Source organism: Podarcis liolepis, assembly GCF_965112155.1.
Source record: "Podarcis liolepis genome assembly, chromosome: 4".
NCBI lineage: Eukaryota > Metazoa > Chordata > Lepidosauria > Squamata > Lacertidae > Podarcis > Podarcis liolepis.
This window is the reverse complement of record NC_139558.1, coordinates 62,419,532-62,440,292: the sequence shown is the minus strand read 5'-3', so window position 1 is coordinate 62,440,292 and position 20,761 is coordinate 62,419,532. Positions and strand designations below refer to the sequence as shown.

Below are 20,761 nucleotides of genomic sequence, written 5' to 3'. Positions count from 1 at the left end.
GCAGTTTATAAACTTTGTGATGTGGCGCAAATTTTGTAAAAGACAAAACTTACTATATATTTTAGGATTAAACTTCAGTGGCTTCAAAGCAAATCTAGTCTAAAAGCACCACTGAAAGATAAAAGTACTTCATGGTTGTATGCTTTAAGGCATTTTCCCATCAACCTACAGTACAATCCCCCAGAGTGCTTATGTGTGAATAACTGACAAAATTGCGGTATGCCTGGGGTTTATAAGCATAGTATAATCCAATATTTGTTCAATAGTAGGTCCACATGGTGTTCCAGACAGGCCATAATGATCCAACTGAATGTGTTGTAGGAAGGGATAGCTCACTCAGTAACAGAAATAGCCTTAGAGAAATACAGAATAGTCAAGCAATTCTGGCTTACCTACACAGTTCAAAGCTGCATCACCTTGGAGGGGGGAAATGTGAGTGTGATGGGGCTTTTAAGACCCATCTTTATCCCTCTCTGACCCCACCAGTACTGGAGTCCAGCAGTAGCAATGTTAGCATCATAATATCTTAGAGCATTATTCTCAATATAAAAACTGTCCCCTATCCAGAGAGCCTCACGTGCACCAGAGTGCTGCATGAGAGAAATATCCCATCTGAAAAGGTGGTGAGCACTTGTTCATTGTTCATTGGTTGAGCTTACTATTTCTTGGGAAACAAACACAATCAATTCTTTTCCTTCACAAAGCTAATCAGAGATGTCTAAGTATTTATGATTAATCATTTTACATGTGGGTGTTTCTATTCTTCCTCTTCTTCTTTGGCGATCACTCGTAGCCGAGCAAGATTGTCTTCCATAAACACAGTTTTAACAATGAGTCCTTAGGTGACTGTGGAGGCCAATTCTGGATCCACATGTCCTTCCATAGTGGGGACATTGGTTTCTGGGCCGGGAGTTGATCACGGTGTGCATTTGCTAAACGTGCCTTCCTCTTAGAACGTTTCTCCCTTGCATCCTGAGTTTGAGTGTCTTCAAAGCCCATGACACCTTTGGTAAAAGCTGTTCACCAACTGGAGCACTCGCAGGTCAGTGTTTCCCAGTTGTTGGTGTTTATACTACATTTTTTTAATATTTGACTTGAGACAATCTTTAAACCTCTTTTGTTGACCACCAGCATTACGCTTTCCATTTTTAAGTTCAGAATAGATTAGCTGCTTTGGAAGATGATAATCAGGCATCCGCACAACACTTTGCTGTAGGATACATGTGTTGTTACTGCCATGAAGCACCCATTCCCATGTACAGGATAATACCGTAAAGCAGAATATATGCATGGAAGCCTGTTTCTAGGCTCTGGGTGAACACCCTTGCTGGAGTGAAGGAATCACACAGAAGAAAAAACAAAGATGACAGTTTATATTCCTAAAGGATTGGGTGAGGCAAGGTGAAGCAAGCAAATACAATGATAACAGAATCATTGAATTGTAGAGTCATCTAGTCCAACCCCCTGCAATGCAAGAATCTCAACTAGATCATATGACAGATGGCCATACTGTTGGTTTCTGCTTTCCTTCACTGTGCAGCGAAAGGGCTTGTCACGAGACAGGTGTTTACATTCCACAGTCTGTACTGTTGGAGTTTCTCACGGGAAAGGGAGGCTGGATGTGACGTACACTGGTTTCCTGTTTTTCTCTGTGTGATTCTCTCCGAGCTGTTGAGGAGAGTGGATGCATTTTTCTGCTCCGGCAGAGGCAAGATGTCTTTCTGTAATATACCAGCTTTGAACTGTAAATAATAAAAGCAACTTTGAGTATGCAGCACGTACTCCTCATCCTTCCGCTGGGCACGGGACTCTGCTTTAAATCAACATGTGGTTATGGGCTCCAGAAGTCGAATCGGAGTGCCGGCAAAGGATCGGAAAGCAGAGGGACAGATCAGATCGGAATCTGCTCTGCGCGTAAAAGTGATTGATGAGGTATGTGCTACTGCTCCGGGCAGCCTGCCAGCTTCTAGTTAATTGCTTTATGGCTGGACTTTGAACTTTTAAAGCCGTTTTGCCGGGAACAGGCAAAAGGCTCCCAGGCACAAGTCACTATGCTGGGGAAATCGAAAGTAACTTTTAAGTGCGCTTTTGGAATAAAGCAGCTGCAGCAGTGACGCAGCAAGATTTAAAGCAGCATATATGACGCTGAAGGCTAATGCCAGAGTCATGATGGCCCTTCAGGATGCTTGTGGGATTCCTAAGCTCAACAAGAATAATTACGCAGACTGGGTTCTGTATGCAGAGGCAATTCTGCGGAAAGAGGGTTTGTTTGAGGTGATTACAGACACCCCCCCAGTTCCAGTAACAGATGCATGGGAAGCTAAAGATTCCAAAGCAAGGGGAACTCTTACATTGATAGTATCCCCAGAAGAGCTCTGTCTATTGCGTGATAAGACCTCAGCCAGAGAAATTTGGGACGCTTTGAGAGAGGCTCACTTAAGGACAGAAGCTGGATCTACTATGTTTTACTTTAACAAGCTGCATAATATGGCTCTTGCTGAAGGTGGAGATGTGCGTTTACATCTGATGGAGATGCAAAATCTGAGACATGAGCTGCAACAGAGAGGACTCAACTTTCCAGAGGCTGTGTATTCTTTCATGATACTACAATCTTTGGGTTCAGGTTGGGAGTCTGTTGCAACCCAGATTGCTGTGCAGCCAACCGCTCAGCTGACAGTGGACTATGTAACTGCCGTGATATTGAATGAAGCAGATCGCCGGGGTGCTAGCTGCATGGGCAAGGGGGAGTCTTCACAGACGTCATCCCATAGTGCAGTGGAACCACCAGATGGCGCCAAAGCTTTGAAGGCAGTGAAATGCTACTCGTGTGGACGTCTAGGCCATATGAAGAGGGAATGCAGATATCCCAGGGCCAAGACAGAGCAGCGCAGCGAAAGCTCATCGCGTGGAAAAGGCCGAGGCAAAGGCAAAGGTCCGGTGTCTAGGACAACGCAGCACAAGGCTATGGTTTCACGCTTCACTCCAAAGGTTGCAGAGGTCCAGAAGACGTCTAGATCTTTCTTCGTTGTTGATTCAGCGGCAACTCACCACATGTGCAACGATAAGAGACTGTTTGTGTCTTTTACACCGCAGGAAGGTGCGATTCACCAGGCGGATGACCACACTATTCCCAGTAAAGGCTACGGAACTGTTGTTCTTCACAGTTTGGACTTATCGATACAGAATGTGCTTTACGTGCCAGACGCCAAACATAATCTCCTCAGTGTTGGACAGCTGAATGAGCGGAACATTGACGTGTCCTTCAAGAACAAGAAGTGCATCATCACAAAGAAAAATGATTATGTATTGCATGCTGAATATATTGATCGTTTGTTTGTTTTGTATTATGATGATGTTGTGCAGGATGACACTTGTTGCATTGCAGGTTCTAACAAAAGTTTGCATGCAGAATGTATTCATGATTTTCACCGAAAATTTGGTCATTTGCATTTTGAGGCAGTATCTAAAATGCCTGCCTTGGTTGAAGGTATGACTATTAAACCCTGCAGGTACCACATGAAGTGCAAAGCATGCGCAGCAAACAAGGTGAAAATGGCTGCGAAAGGTAAGGTGTCTAGTAGGCAAGCTACGGAACCATACCAGGTTGTTCATGCTGATTTGGTTGGACCACTAGCGCCCTCTTTGGGTGGCAATAGGTACTTCATGGTTCTCATTGATGCATTTTCTAGATATATTTTTGTGTATAATCTCAAGCAGAAATCAGAGGCTTTTCCTAGGTTCAAGGAATTCTGTGCTTGGTTGGAAAATGTGCATGGTAAGAAGATAAAGACTCTTTTCAGTGATCGCGGGGGAGAATTCACTTCTCAGCAGTTTGAAGCTTTTCTGACTGAGAAAGGAATTCAACACGATTTGTCTAGTCCTCGCTCGCCATGGCAGAATGGACTTGCGGAACGGGCAAATCAGACATTGCTTCAAGGGTTAAAAACCTTGCTGCATGATGCCAATCTTCCAGAGAGTTATTGGGCCGAAGCTCTCTCATGTTTTGTTTACAGTTACAATCGCAGGTTATCTTCAGCGATTGGTTGTACCCCCTATGAGAAGATGTTTGGCAAGAAGCCATACATCAAACACATGAAGATTTTTGGTTCTGACATGTGGGTTCACTCACCACAAAACTCCAAGTTAGACAAGCGTGGATTGCATGGTATCTTTCTAGGTTATCAGAAAGGGTCTTACAGAATAATGATGACTGACTCTAAGACAATTAAGCTCACGAGAAGTGTTGAGTACAATGCAAAGTGGGGGGAGAATGTGGGAATTTTCCAATGTTATCCTGATGACGGTGATGAGACTGAGGATAATCAAAAGCAACCACAACAACCCACTGATGAAGGTTCTGAGTCTGAATCTGAAACTAAATCGGGTGATTCAGAGGATTTCAAGAGTGCGAAAGCCTCTATGCGACCCTCTGAAAGCTCTGATCAGGAATTGGAGGAACCATTGTTCACAATAGGTCGTTTTTCTCCTAAAAAGGAAGAGGAGAGTGTTGAAGACTTAAGGCTAATTCGTAGGTCACAGAGAGCCACAAAAGGCAAACCTCCAAAGAGATTTGCTGATGAGTTTGCTACAATAGCAGTAACAGCTGTTAAAAGCTCCAAGAAGGTATTTGAACCTTCAAGTTTCCAAGAAATCCAGGGTTTGGATTCAAAGGAAGCTGAGCCATGGTTAAATGCCATGAAGGCTGAGCTTGATTCCTTAGAAAGGAACAAAACATGGGAACTAGTTCCAGTAGTTCCAGGAATGAAACTGCTTGGAAGCAAATGGGTCTTCAAAGCGAAGACAGATCAAAATGGCAAGATAGTCAGACACAAAGCCAGATTGGTAGCCAGAGGTTTTGCACAGGTACCAGGTGAAGACTATCACGAGACCTACTCACCCACAGTGAGATATGAGAGCATTAGGCTTATGCTCAAGCTAGCTGCAGAGGAAAATCTACACATAAGTCACCATGATATTAATACAGCTTTTCTGTACGGATCTCTGGATGAATCACTTTATATGCTTCCACCTGATGGCGTACAGGTAAAACAGGGATTTGTTTGTGCTCTGAAGAAATCCCTTTATGGTCTCAAACAAAGTGCACGGTGTTGGCACACAAAACTCACTGAAGTATTGTTTTCTCTAGGTTTTCAGCAAGGGAAAGCTGATCCATGTGTATTTGTCAAAGAGGAGGGGCAAAAGAAACTGTACTGTTTGTTTTATGTTGATGATTTATTATTCTTTTGGAAAGATGTCGCAATGTACAATAACGCCCTAGCTCAACTGAAAGAGCACTTTGACATGAAAGATCTTGGTGAGGTAAACAACTACCTATCTCTGGAAATAGAGAAAGATCAAGATGGTAACATTCTAGTACACCAGTCACGGAAAATTGCTGATGTGTTAAGCAAACTAAACCTGATGGATGCTAACCCTGTAGACACACCGATGACAACAGGTTATCAGGTAGATGACACTGAAGAAGCATTTTCTGACACTACACTGTACAGAAGTGTGCTAGGCAAGCTAAACTTCATTGCCAGATGTTCAAGACCAGACATTGCTGTTAGCTGTAATTTGCTAAGCAGACAAGTCAACAATCCTAGTGTCAAGGATTGGAAAGCTCTGAAACGCATAGCGCGGTATTTGAAAGGCACTATGCATTACAGACTGAGACTTAACAATCAGAAGTCTGGTGGTCTTGAGATATTTGCAGATGCAAGTTTTGGAAGTGACACTACAGACAGGAAAAGTACATCTGGAGTTTGCTACATGTACAATCAGGGTCTGTTTGATTGGTCATGTAAGAAGCAAACAACAGTTAGCTTAAGTACTTGTGAAGCTGAACTGAATGCACTGTCTTATTCACTTAAGGATTGTGAATGGTTAGTACAATTGTGCAAAGATATGAAAATTCCTGTCAAATGTCCAATCCAGGTTTACCAGGACAACAAAGCATGTTTGGCTTTGCTGAAATCTGAAGGTTGTAAGCAAAGCACGAAACACTTGCAATTAAAGTTGCAGCATGCTAGGGAATGTATTCAGAAGGGACTCGTAACGGTGTCCTATATGCCAGGTAATGAAATTCCTGCTGATGTATTGTCCAAGATTGTATCAAGGGATCAACACTGTACCTATGTGCAGAAGTTGGGTTTGTACTGATATTGTACGAACACGCTGCCCAGTGATGTTCACAGAAAGGGGGAGGATGTTGGTTTCTGCTTTCCTTCACTGTGCAGCGAAAGGGCTTGTCACGAGACAGGTGTTTACATTCCACAGTCTGTACTGTTGGAGTTTCTCACGGGAAAGGGAGGCTGGATGTGACGTACACTGGTTTCCTGTTTTTCTCTGTGTGATTCTCTCCGAGCTGTTGAGGAGAGTGGATGCATTTTTCTGCTCCGGCAGAGGCAAGATGTCTTTCTGTAATATACCAGCTTTGAACTGTAAATAATAAAAGCAACTTTGAGTATGCAGCACGTACTCCTCATCCTTCCGCTGGGCACGGGACTCTGCTTTAAATCAACACATACAACCTATGCTTAAAAACCTCCAAGGAAGCAGAGTCCACAGGGCCCTCACCTGTTCTCCAAAAATTCTCAAAGATTATAGACAGAAGCTGTGAGATTACATCCACAAGCTTCTGGGTCTGCCGTGGGCAATGGCGGACAGCAGAGATAGGTAGCACTGAGCAGTGAGGAGATGGGAAGGCAGTGAGGGCAACACACCTTCTCTTTAAAAATCTGAGGGTTTTAGTTCAGGTTCTGGAGAGTCCAGCGGTGTTAGTAGATGTTCTCATGGAGTCCCCCAAGCTCCAGGGAGAGCCAGGGGAGGCTCCAAGATTGAGCACAGACACACGGCACAATCACTACCCCACGGCAAGAAGCCTTGAGATCCGTCATTAAAGCGGCAACCTCCCTAAAATAAAAGGATTTGGGACCAATCTGGAAAAGGTAAAAGGACTTACATTTTTAAATTCCTGTTTATGATTTAATTGGATCCACACCAGGAAGGAAAAAAGGAGGTGCCCCCCTGGACACAGGCACTCAACTGCATGGAAGGTAATCTGCAGGGGAAATAAAAGAACAAATAACTACTAATGTGTTTAAATATTAGCACACCAGTAAATGAACTGAGTTAAGACCATGAATTGGAGATCTGGATGTGATATTTTTATTTTCACCTTTATGATTATTTCCAGTAAGTTTGCTTAGCTGCAAAAGCATTTAAATTAAACTTGAACTCTAGAAAGAAGGAGGGAAAGCCGAATCGGGTTCTTGTGAATGCTTTTCCTCTTTTTTCTCTCTCTTTTATTTTTCTTTTGTCTCTGGGAGTTAAAAGACGTAGATATTGAAAGAGTGGGCTTTATAGTTTTAATTTCCCTGAATTGCCTGGGATTAATTCTAAAAACCTTGAAAACAACTATTTTTATCGGGTCTAACAGTAAGCAAATAAAACTTTTGAAGCTTTCCTTTCTTTTTCTTTCTTGTGGATGTATTTCGCTTGTTTATCCTCTTTTTTAGACATGTATGGGACTGGACTTTATGGTTTTGTGGCTATTATTAAAGTGTGGATTAACTGGAGGGCAGAGAATTTAAATTAAAAGAATTTAAGGATGTACCAGGAATCTTAACAACATGATTATAATATCATCATTTGAATGAAATATTTAAAAAGAAAATGAAGAAGGGGTTTGGGGAACAACTATCACACTTAGAGAGAGACCTGTTAAATTGTGGTGTTAAAGTGATTTCTAAAATGTACAAGATGTTATTGGAATGGCAGACAAAGGATGAACAAGTGAAATCTTCATTAGTCATAATATAGGAATGGAAGCATGGGAACAATTATGGAATATGGATATAAACATGTTATGGTTTAAGAGAAAATTATATGAAAAGGCTATATCAGGGGTCAGCAAGCTTTTTCAGCAGGGGGGCGGTCCACTGTCTCTCAGACCTTGTGGGGGGCTGGACTATATTTTTTTGGGGGGAATGAATGAATTCCTATGCCCCACAAATAACCCAGAGACGCATTTTAAATAAAAGTACACATTATACTAATGTAAAAACACCAGGCAGGCCCCACAAATAACCCAGAGATTCATTTTAAATAAAAGCACACATTCTACTCATGTAAAAACACACTGATTCCCGGACTGTCTGCGGGCTGGATTTAGAAGGCGATTGGGCCAGATCCAGCTCCCGGGCCTTAGTCTGCCTACCCATGGGCTATATAAATGGTACCTAACACCTAGTAGATAGGCAAAAATGTATAAACCAAAGTCAAATAAGTGCTGGAAATGTAAAGAAAAAGAAGGCACCTTTTTCACATGTGGTGATCTTGTAATAAGGTTAAAGCTTTACTCAAAATAGGTTACAGTAAATGCATCATATCACAAACTAAAATGCTTAACTTCTGAATGAGACAACAGCACAAGATAAATGACCCTCTGATCTAGAGCCTTCCTAGTCATCTCATTCCCCAAAATGTGCACATGAGCTGGAACCCAACAAAACAAAAAGACCCATTAGTTGCAATTCTATATTCTAATGCCATATCCCATACCTCCACTCTGAATATGTTCAGAGTTTTGACACGGCATTCTGCTCTTAGGACTGGAAGGATTGACTCTGGATGTTGTGCATTTTGTAGGATCAAGGAAATGGTTGGTCATGTTCTCTGGGATTGCTTTTGATATATGGAAGACAGAGGGCCTCCCCTTCATAGGCGTCATTATTTGGGTACTGTACATTTGTCTGTGGCAGGGATAAGACTCTCTAGGGTTCAGGGTCGGATAGTCTGTGGCAGTTTGTGAAGACTGTGAGCCTCTAAGAAAGGCTTTACTTGATACATGAGCACACTGTTTGCCAGTATGTAGAAATAATACAACCAATGCACATATTATTCAATTAAATATTTCACTTTTGTCAGATTTAGAATGTGTGATTCAGATTCAAGGCTCCTTTAAGGGATGCAAGAGACCCCAGTGTGTTTTGTAGTGTGAACAATTTTTGGAAATTGCTTTCACTTTGTACCTGTTGTAATTTGTTAATGTTTTGTGATGGATTAGTATGGGGTGCTTGAGGAATTCAGTTCTGTGAATTCGTGATATGACCTGACCTAATCCGCACATCCCACGCTCAAGTGTGGATCTGAAAGCAGCTATCAATTAGATAGTTCACTCCTCTGAACATTGAGACACACTCCTTGACTCAAAAATATGTGTCAACATGCATTTAAAATGTGTATTATGAGAGAAAATAGTGTAACATTATGTATTCAAACACATCTTTTAAGTCACATTTCTGTGTGGATTATAGCTGACTAATAAGTAAGGAAACAGATTTGAATGAGTGAACAGATGTGAAAGTGATCCAGATGGGATATAGACTGATCTGTCCATCCCAAGGTTAGACTCAGCACTTGCTCAACACAGAGTGTGTGGCCTTTTTGTGATTAGTTCATCTAGTGTGAATGGAAGAAAAAGAATGAATTTGTCTCCATGTATGCTATAGCAATTATCTCTGTCATCTTCAGTGACTCTCTATCTAAATGGAATCTAAATAGAGCAAGTGAACTATTCCACACAGCTGCCTCAATGTTAGCATGACTGTATTGACCTCAGCTACAGGCTGCAGGAAGGCATACAAGTCACATTTTTACTAGCCTCCTCACAATACAAAAATATTTTCTTTTTCTCATAATACAGAGGTCATTTATCCAGCTACTGCAACTATTATTGCATTTTCTGAGCATGAGGGGGGGGGAAATAACTGTTAGCATTATTAAAAATACACCAAAAAGAGAAACAAAAATCAATATCGTATTTAAGGGAACACGCAGCAATATTTCAAGTAATTATTTCTCCTATAATGCAGCTGTCATCTGAAAAAACTGTACATTTGTTAATTTATAATTCTCCTTCTGCCTTCTTACAAATTATGGTTTTTTCTATTTTTTCTTTATTTTAATTATTTCAAATCAAATCTATTTTTAATTTTTTTTTATTTTCCTACAAAAGATAAAAACCATTTTTTGTTCCATCTCAAGCCTAAGGACTATGTTACATACACACAGAAAGATAGAGGGGTTGTCTGGTTAAATTGCCGTAATGAATCCCCCCTCTCCCATACACTGGGTATCAAATAAATGAACATGGTAATACAAACACTTGTACCAAGGGGCGTAGCTAGCTCCTCCGGTACCCGGTGCAGTGGGGGCTGGGCGACTCAACCATGGGGCAGAGCGACCCGCCCACAAGGCGGCTGCCACGATCCTTGCGCAGGGACTACCGCCGCAATCCTCGCGCAGCACTGGGGGAGTGCCCACAAGGGGTGCAACTGTACACTGCCGGGGATGCAAGCGCCCACCACCAGGGGGTGAAAGTGCCACCTGCTGGGTGTATTTGCGCGATTGCAGGCAGATTTTCACGGCAACGATTGTGCTGATCGCAAAAATACGCCCGCCGGGGGCGTGCAAGCGCCACAACTGCAATCCACCCGGGTTTTTGTCACCCTCCTTAGGCATGACACCACTCCCCACGCCCCCACGTTACTACGCCCCTGCTTGCACCCTCTACAAGTGGTGCCTTATTCACTTTCCCCTTTTGATCAATTTTTGCCCACTCTCAAAAGTTGATGGGCAAAATTACACCTCAGTACATCACCACAGAATTTACTCAGGTGTAAAACTATAGCACATTCCTTCTAGGAGATACATGGTGAACCCATGGCTCTCCAATTTTGTTGGGTTCCATCAGCCCCAGGCTAATCAGGGATTATCATGAGTGAAGCAGTTTGTAGTCCAGCAACATCTGGAGGGTCATGAGTTCATCACACCTGTTCTAGGACATATCACATACATATAAGGTAATTTCCCCCAAATTTCAGCCACTTGCCATTTATACTTTTCATGCTAGGCACAAAATGATGAAGAGGGAAATCTGTGTTAAGGTGTTGAAAAGAACCATTATCTCTTATTTTGTTTCAAATGACTACTTGATCTGAATGTTGTTGTTTTTAAACATCTTCTAGACTGGAACATTATAGGAGAGGAGCACCTATCATCCCATGTGCTTGTTTTGGCTTATGCAGTCAAACCTATAAGAAGAGATTATTACTACTCTCTCTCACTCAGTAGGTGGTGGCTACAGTGTATTTTGGAAGAAGTTAAGGGAGACAGGCTGGGATATTTACGGTACCTCAGTAACTTCTAGTGGCCAGAGGCCTGTCAGGGGTTCCTGAAACTTCACAACTCTATGGAAATGCAATGTTGCATCTCTTACTAAATCTTATGCTACACCCAAAACAGAAAGCTCACTGGACATACTTACAGGGATCCTATAGCCTAGCCCCTGCATGATTTCTTCCTTATATTCCCAGCAAATCTGGCTTCTGTACTTTCCTGTGCTACTATAACAGCAGTCTTATAACAGCACTCTCTTTCATTCTCATGCTCTCTCACACACCTCTTCTCACTTCTGGTGCTCCCTATTATAATTTTACATATATAATAACTCGCTCTCCATGACACATAGGATTAATTAATTGGACCCATTACTAATTAGAAAGGCTTGAATGTGGACTGATATAGGACTAAGATAATCCTTAAGGGCTCTTCACCCGCAAACTTCCTCCATCTTCTGAAGTAAGGTGAAAAGTAACCAAAGAAAATGTATTTTTCATGGGGCCCTGCTGTAGAAGGCTTTCCCCAGGAATGTTGCCTGCTGTTGATCCTGATGCCTTTCTAGTTCAGATGAAGACCTTTTTAATTCACTCAGTCCTTTTAGCTTCAATTTGTAGAATTATTTTAATCTGCAGCTTTATTTGCTTAATCCGAGATTGTGCTGGTGCTCCTCATGTAATACAGTAATTTATTTTGATGTTTTAAGTGGAAACTGTTCTGAAAGCCTTTTGGTTAAAGATCAGGGGAACAAATTCACATGGAACCAAGCCCTTTTTGGCAATTAGAAGCAATGGGTCCATAGGAGACCAAAGGCTTTGTTTTTCTTAGAAAGTTTTTGCAGAGTTCTGAAAAAATTATAAGAAGAATTGTTTGAAGAAATTCAGAAATGGAGAGATGAATATTTGATAGAGGAAAAAGAGCCTAAGCTCCAAAGCTAGAATGTGAATGGGACTGTGTAGCCAGGGACTGGATTATTTTATTGGAATAAACTAATTCATTTTTTGCTTTCCTTTTTTTTCTATAGATACTTACTTTAAAGTGCATAATTATCTAAGTTGTTCCTCTTGCTTTCCCTTTGGAAAGCAAGGTTTTTTTTCCTATTCTATTAAGTTTCCCATTGGCTTTTGAACAATAATCCTGCAGGAAACCTGTGGTCAGGTAAACTGGAAGCACTGTGCTATTTTGAGACCCTGACATTCTCCCCCTTTATTCATGCTGCTACATTTTGAACCGAGATCCCATTGTTCTGTCCACAACAAGGGGTTGCTAGTGAGGAAAGCAGAGTCAGTGGCGTAGCGTGGGGGGTGCCAGGGTGCCAGCCGCACCGGGCGCAACATCTGCGGGGGGCGCGAGTCCAGAGGGAAGGGACAAGTTCCTTCCTCCGACGGGCTCCCCGCTGCCACCGCCAGCCTTGCGCCCTAGCGCGCGCGCGCTCCCCGCCGCCGCTGCGGCTGCGCTCCACTCACTGCTTGCAGGAGGAGCAGCCGCTGCAGCAGCGCCGACGCCGCCACCGACGCCTGGCCGGCACGGGCAGCCTCCGCACCCCGACGCGCCGCCGGGCCTCGCCGCGCCCTGCGCTCCCCAAAGACTTCCACGCCCTGGGTGGTAAGTTCCCGCCAAAGCAGGTGCCTGCGCAGCCGTCGAACAGGAACGGGCGAAGGCTCTCTAGGCCGCCGTCGCTGCGCAGCGCCCCCTGGGCTGACTGCAGCGCACCACCGAGCAGCCGGCCCTGGTGACTCTCTCTCCCTGTCTCCCAGAGAACGACCTGCCAGCATTTGACGTGCGGCCTGACGGAGGCGACGCCCATTCTCACCGAAGAGCCGACGGCGACTGCTCCTCTGAGCGCCCAGCCCTCCGCCGCGACTCCTCCGCCGCCCAGTGCTCCTCCAGGAAGCAGCACAGTTCGCCAGCCGACCACCGCTGACATCCAGTCATTCCTTGGGACCAGGCCAGAACTCGGCACTCCCCGCCATCCGCCGAGCAGCCCCAAGTCGGCATCCAGCACCTGGCCAGCCAGCAACAGCAGCCAGACTCACCCCAACTCTCGAACCTCAGCCCCAGAGCCCAGCACTCAGCCGCTGCCCACCAGCAAAACCACCTGGGGGGGGGTACCAAAAGCCACGAGTCCAACACCAGCCCGGACTCCTTCACCTTCAGCCCTAGAGACTTCCCCCCTGAGGACCAGGGGAAGGTAGGAAGACATCTGGACTGGCACCTGCCCCCACCCTGGTGGCACCTTGTCCAGACAGGCTCTCCTCTCTCTCCATCCCATACCCCACACCCTGCTCCGGAGATGCCAGGAGGTGGGGGTGGTGTGTGCATTGCAGGATTCTTCCTTTGCACCTGGAAAAACCAATGCTGAGGTGCAGATCAAAGATGAATGTGACTCGTATGTGATCCAAAGTCACTTAGTGAGTGATTTCCAGACTGGTTTTGCCCACAGCAGAAAGGGGGGCAAGTGGCTCTGGGGAGGTGTGGGGGGATGTGTGGCTCCCTCCCGCCTAGCTGCCTTTTCAGGTCTTCCCCCTATAGGGTAGAGGAGTCTTCCTAGAATTAGAGATTTAGCGATAAGCTCTACTTGCAGGCTCACTGACAGCGTAATAGGCAGTGGCGTAGCGTGGGGGTGCAGGGGGGCCGGCCACACCGGGCGCAACATCTGGGGGGGGGCGCTCGCACTCTCAGCTCTCTGCCCCTACCTGGCTCACTCTCTCTAACTGCAGTGCTGGCTGTGCGAATCCGATCCGAGCCGCCAGGTCACTGCCCACTGTGGAGGGGGTGGGTGCCAGGCGTGCGGTGCGGAGAGAGAGCGAGGGACTATCTGGGGGAGGGACAGTGCAGCAGCCACCCAGCGCAGCGCTGAGCGCGGGAGAGAACCACACCAGACCAGGCAGCAGCAAGAAGAAGCTGGCAGCGGCGGCAGCTTAGGGGTTAAGGGGCGCAAATTACTTGCCTTGCCCCGGGTTAGGGGGTGCAAATTACTTGCCTTGCCCCGGGTTAGGGGGCGCAAATTACTTGCCTTGCCCCGGGTTAGGGGGCGCAAATTACTTGCCTTGCCCCGGGTGCTGACAACCCACGCTACGCCGCTGAGCAGAGTTAAATCTAATACATGAAAAAACTGTATGTACACACACCCTTATTAGGGACCCCTGATACTCTTTTGAGAAAGGAACACAGAATCTCTAGAATCAGCTTCCATTTTGACATGTTATAATCTGTTTCAGCAAAGCTACTCTTTAAACATTTAGCAATGTATGTTACTCAAAGGTTTGTCAGCAAAGTCTGTTTAGTTAAAGTAATTACTTAATGACATGCTTAAGTAAGGCTAAGCACTAAATCAATTTCAATAGATGAATAGCAATTATCATTATGTCCACATCAGCAATGCTTTAATGAACTCTTATTATTCTGTGCAGCTATACAACTTGTTCTTTGTCCAACACATTTTATTAAATCCTTGATTCAACCTTCTGATCCTCAATGTTATAAATCTTTGAGTAGTCTATGATAGAAGCTGAGCTAGAAAGTTAATTAGTGTAGACATTTAAAACACTGAATACAGTAGCTCAGCTCAGAATTAGAAAAAAATCAGAGATGAAGTTCTGAAAAAAGATACCCTTTGTTTTACACTGCATTATATATATAAAAAAACCTAGATGGAGCTTTTATTCAATTTGAACATTCATGGCAATGTTAAGATAGTAGCACTATTAGATTGAATAAATGTGGAGCTCAAACAAAGAATTAAATACAGACTAAGCTGAAAGAACCAAGGTCAATTTAGAATTAATGTAAAAAGGCACCACAAAAGGAAGGAAAGTTGAAAACACCCGATTCAGCCAACTAGTGTTTAGCGAGTTTTGCAATGAACTTTTTTGTGATACACAGTGTGCAAGTTAGAAAGATGGAAAAATTCACAGTATGATTTGTCTTGGATCCCCCATGACCATAGGGACAACCCTGGGTACAAAATATGATGGCTAGCCGTCCAATCTCTGTACAAGGTACTTATTATCTTTCAGATAGAATCTGTGGCTCAAATTATGGCCTATGAAATCCTCCCCAAAATGGACGTATTTGATTTGTCTTCTTTCTAATGCTCCATCAACCATTAAGATGGGGTGGCTAAAGTTTTGGAAATATTGAATATTGGCTAACTCTCTTGAGAACTGTATGCTAATGTTGGTCAAAATGGCCAGTGGTCACTTCCACATGCCCAAGGTTCATGTGTAGCTTCACAGGTAATCTGGTCACACCACAAATATCAATAGGTGTATGAGGGTTTTTGAAATTTAAAGATTGCAAATTTCCACTGACTGGAGCACCTTTATGGCAACATAGATAAGGCTCCCATTCCTAGTGCAAGCAGGCACAATTCTTTTACAGTGCCTTTGAATCTAGAACTTACATAAAGGTGACCTCTGGATATCATCTAAGACAAAGCAAATAATATTCCAAAACTACCGGTACTTCTTTCTGCATCAGTACAGAACAGATACAATATTCACAACTGCACTCAAGACTACTATCTGATCCAGAGTATATGCTGTGCACAGGTATAGGAATATCATATTTGAAAGTAATCATAAAAGGAAACAATATTAAATTCTATAGCTTAAATACATAAAGTGGTTATTCATTTCACCTATAGCAATACTTCGACTGAAGACATTCCTGAATTTATGTGTGAAAAGAACTTACACAACTTCATATTTATTTATTTGTTCTATCAGTATCTCCTAGAGCAGAAAGCAGTTGAATATGCACAGAGCTCCCATGTGATCAAGACTTTCCCTTCACTTTTGTGTTCACTGTCCCTGGTACTGAAATAGATGGGGGGAAAACCTTTGTTCACACTGTGCATGTATGCAACTGAGCTTTCAGTAACCTCTGGTTATTTACAGCATAATAACAAATTTAATGTACTGTCTGATGAGCTGCTTTCTCTATATATATTTAGAAGAGTCACAATGAAAAACACATAGGGAAAACAATACACAGAAGCTTGTAAGGCAAGGACTAGCAACATTTAGTATGGAACAGTGGAGTTTTCCCTTAAAACAAAGACAACAGATTTGCTAAAAGCCTGTGAGGTCCAAGAAACACACCTGGTCAATGTTGGCTGTGGTCAATATGGCAAAACAGAAAAAAATTAATGGGAGAAAGGTGCTCCCCCTCGCCCCTTTTTCCATTGAAAATATAAATTATATTTTTTAAAAAAGATTTAATGCATTGTGTTTCTAAGTATTAAAGCAATTTTAGATATTCCGGTGGGGGCGGGGGAGAATATCTGCATTTGACAAAAGAAACCTGCACAAACAATAGGCAAAAAGAAGGCAGGGAAACCCAAACAGAGTGAGGTTGATTCAATGAATTTAAGCTATTCCCTCCCATTTTCCTTTCTAAATGTTTGTCTGTGATCAAATCCTCCACTATTATTGCATTACAGTCTCTCTTTACTCCTTTCCTTGCCAAAAAATGGCCCTAGGCTGTGGTCTCCCAGGTAGTTTTAATATCCTTTTGTAAGCCCTCCTTGAATGATTATGGTAAGTCTTGCTTGCAGCAGTTTTTGTTCCCCCTAGCATCTTTTCCACCTACCTTTCTGTGCTATTCTTTTGTTTTCAAACACTGCTTTATTCCTTTCCCTACAGCCTACCAGACAGTGGTAATATCCTTTTTTTTAAAAAAAAAAAAAGACAGCAGGAGTGGGTTGCTATTCCTCCATGTATTGTCAGTGATACAGTATGTTTTTCAAACCTTCCAGCATCAGTAATTTTGTGAAAAACTGTCAGGGCAAAACTGAAAACAAATAATAAGTGTAATCATTTCTGAGACAGCTTGGTGGCTGATATTCACAAGAACAATCTTCATGAATATAACCGATAATCCTGCTGTCTTACCAACCATGTCAACAAAACAGAGATAGATTCTTAAATTTCTGATCATCCAAACCTTCATTAGCTGTCCAAAGCCTAGTGAAAACAACAAACTGCATATGCATCAAAGTCATAGGAGTATAACAGAATATGGTTTCCTTGCTTTCAGTTGCATTAATTCATTTTTGTTGGGCAAAAAGAGAAAAGCAGGTTTTTGCTTTTCTGCCTTCAAATCTATGGGTGGGTGTACCTAAATAGCTCAGGACTGCAATACCTCAGGGACCGCTACTCCGGATATAAACTGACCTGGACTCTGTGATCATCATCTGAGGCCCTTCTTCACGTGCCTCCTCCATAACAGGTCCAGAGAGTGGCAACATGAAAACAGGCCTTTTCTGCAGGCTCCCCATTTGTGGAATGCTCTCCCCCAGGGAGTTTCATCTCGCACCTTCATAATGCATCTTTAGGCACTAGGCAAAAATGTTCCTCTTCATCCTTTGTGGGAGTGGATTGATTTTTTTAAAAACCTATTCATTTTGTGCTTTTATCCTGTATTTTTATCTTGCGAACTGCCCTGCAACCTGTGGATTAAGGGCGGAAAATCATCATCATCATCATCTATTCCTTTACCTTAAACTGGAAGCAAGGGCTATGTCTTAATGGCAGCCATTAGTACTCTAGATGCCAGATTCAACTGTAATGGACACAGATACACCCAGAGATCTCTGAAGCGGTTGCTTTTTGAAAAAAAAAATATCTTAGTGGAGAAAAATGAAGAACAAATGAATATCTCAATTCGGGTTTCAGTGTATAGCCTAGGCATTGGGGTGGGGAAATCTGTGGCCCTCCAGATGCCACTGAACTACATCTCTCACCATCCCTGACCATTGAACATGCTGGTTGGGACTAATGGGAGTGGGAGGCCAACAACATGGGGAGCCATGTTGCAATAAGCATATCTACAGGTAAGGACACATAACAGAATTTGCATTTGGATGTTGTCTACCAGTTAATGAAGTGAGGGGTTCATTTGAAAATGAAAATGCATCTGCAAGCACTTGCCTATTACTGCTGACTTAATTTGGAAAATGTTTAAGCTTTCCCTGCAATGGTGCCCCATCTGTGGAATTTGTCCCCACCTGTCATCAATTATTTTGTCCTTGTGATCCCAAGTGTATGTGTTTGCCTTGATATATTTAGTGTTTTAGTGGGACACAGGTGGCACTGTGGTCTAAACTACTGAGCCTCTTGAGCAGTTCAGATCCACACAATGGGGTGAGCTGCTGTCGCTTTGTCCCAGCTCCTGCCAACCTAGCAGTTCAAAAGCATACCAGCGCAAGTAGATAAATAGGTACTGCTTCAGCAGGAAGCTAAACGGCGTTTCCGTGCACTCTGGCTTCTGTCACAGTGTTCTGCTGAGCCAGAAGCAGTTTGGTCATGCTAGCTACATGACCCAGAAAGCTGTCTGTGGACAAACGCCCTTGGCCTGAAAGAGGAGATGAGCACCGCACCCCATAGTCAAATTTGACTGGACTTTACCATCCAGGGGTCCTTTATCTTTTTACCTTTACCTTTTAGCATTAACTGTGGTAGGGGGCCTGCTCTGTGATTTTACTTCTTATTTTGTATGATTTATGGCTGTTTTGTGTAATTTTATGTGATTTGTATCTTGAACCCTGACTTGGGATCCTAAAATGAGGGGCAGGCTAAATTGCTCATCATAATAAAGAAATATATAACGAGAGAAAGAAACAATAGTAGCACTTATGTTAACTGAAAGAATAAAATATTTCTTTTTCCAATATAACTGAATCACTCATGAACTAAACATAAGAACTATATAATAAAGCCACAAAGCCAAGAGCACTTTAGCTAATTATAAACTATTCATACAGAAGAGTGACTTCCACTGCAGGTGAAAGGCAGCCATCCTTGGAACAGAGCACAGTGGTGCACTTAACAATACTAAGCAACATTCTGCAAGCGTTTTTGGCAAAGGAAGTTAAAAACACTTTATCCAATCAAAACTTCAAAGGAGATTGGGGAACTGGAGCTCAGCCAGAGTACCAGAATGCTTTCTGCTTTGTGAAATTAATTTGGAATCTTAAAACAGTACAGCCATTTACCACTCTTATGAATAGCGTATTTGCTTCTTCCAAATGCACAGTTTTAAGTTTTGCAGTAAGAATCATGATAGCGTTTTATGTCTACCGCTGTGGTTTTATGACAAATCTGAGTTATAAGTTTGCCAACATGCCATGCCACAAGTTCTGGTTGCAAAAGCAGTCACTAACATTTGAAAGATTATGTGCAAATTTAAGACTGCCTTGACTGAGGAGAAAGTTGACACTTTTAACCAATTGAAGAAGAAAAAAGATTGTTACAAATGTTGCTATGAAGTGCTCTAAATAAAAGATAGCTTTGACACTTAGACCAGACAGATTTAATAAAGACACATTTCACAACCACGTTTCAAGGGCAACTGTGGTTAAAATAAAGAGGCTTTCTTTCTTTTCTTTTTTTACAATAACAGCTGTAAAGGAATACAATACTCAATTTTTATGAAAATAAAATAATTGTACACCATGTAAACACATTTCTTTGGGGGATGTATTGTAATGGGAATATGGGTTTGTCTTTAAAGTCAAGGATCTAGAAAATAAAAGAGTTAATGTGAACATTATAATTGAATATAATTAGATTTAATAAAAGGGCTATTTGGTAGAACTGTATTATTGGATTCAGTTGAAAAGCTAAAAAATTTTTTATGTGATATCAATGTCATTTAGTAGTCTCTTTCTTTTCTTTTCTTCCTGAAATAGTAGTTCACACTGTTATCACCTCAAAATATAAGTGTTAGAATTCTGCTGATACTCCGTGTTTTAAATTATGGCAGTAATATCTGTGGACAGCTGTATCCTGTGATCTAATCACTTTTAATACAAAATTGACTATTATATAAATTTCTCTAAAACACACATAGAGTGAAACCTGACAATCTCACCCATTTATTCTGGAAGGAGACAGGCAGGGTGCATTAAGGAAGCAATTAAAGAAATGCTTCCTTCACCAGAGCCAAAGAATACGATGCTGTAAACTCAATAACTTTAATCAGGCCAAGAAACAGGGCTGCCACTTTGTTTAAATAGAATACAATTCAATTAATCCAACAAGATGTCAAGAATGTATAAATTTAAATGGCATGCACTATGTGGGGGAATTGTGCCCTTCAAGGAGTAAAGCCATTGTTTAAGTTCCATTTCTTTTAAGTTTCTTATCTTATAGAAATTGAAAAAGGCTATTCCGTTCAACTTAACTGATTGGAGAGTTAGGAAAAACCTGAACCACTTAATTGATCACCAGTGATGTTGTGTTTAATTTTGAAGTGCAGGAGCCTATCATAATGGCTTCCAGAGCCACATACCAATAGAGAGTCCATAACTGCAGTCCCCAAAAGAGTTGGAAAAGGCATCAACTGGCAAAGGCTGATTTGCGCGACAAGGCCCAACGCACCCCTAATAAAATAATAAAAACACATTGACACAGAATTTTAGTTTAAGGTTAATGGGCAAAATTTAGGTCACAACTTTATTGATAACAGCAATGTGAGTGGTATTGGCTTACGCATTGGCAATAACTATATCTGACTCCTGCCCGCCTTGCAGGAAGTCTAGAAGGGCAAACCACCAACAGAGGGAGCTCCA

At 42.5% G+C, this 20,761-nt stretch overlaps 1 long non-coding RNA gene across 1 annotated transcript; it reads right to left on the bottom strand.

The window, feature by feature from the left end:
* Positions 1-6,659: 6,659 nt before the first annotated feature.
* LOC310704808 lies at positions 6,660-20,573 on the bottom strand. The gene is made up of 3 exons (XR_014525028.1): positions 20,482-20,573; positions 17,688-17,794; positions 6,660-7,063 (listed from the first exon to the last, which is right to left on the bottom strand). It is a non-coding gene; the product is annotated as an uncharacterized lncRNA (long non-coding RNA).
* Between the last annotated feature and the right edge of the window lie 188 nt (positions 20,574-20,761).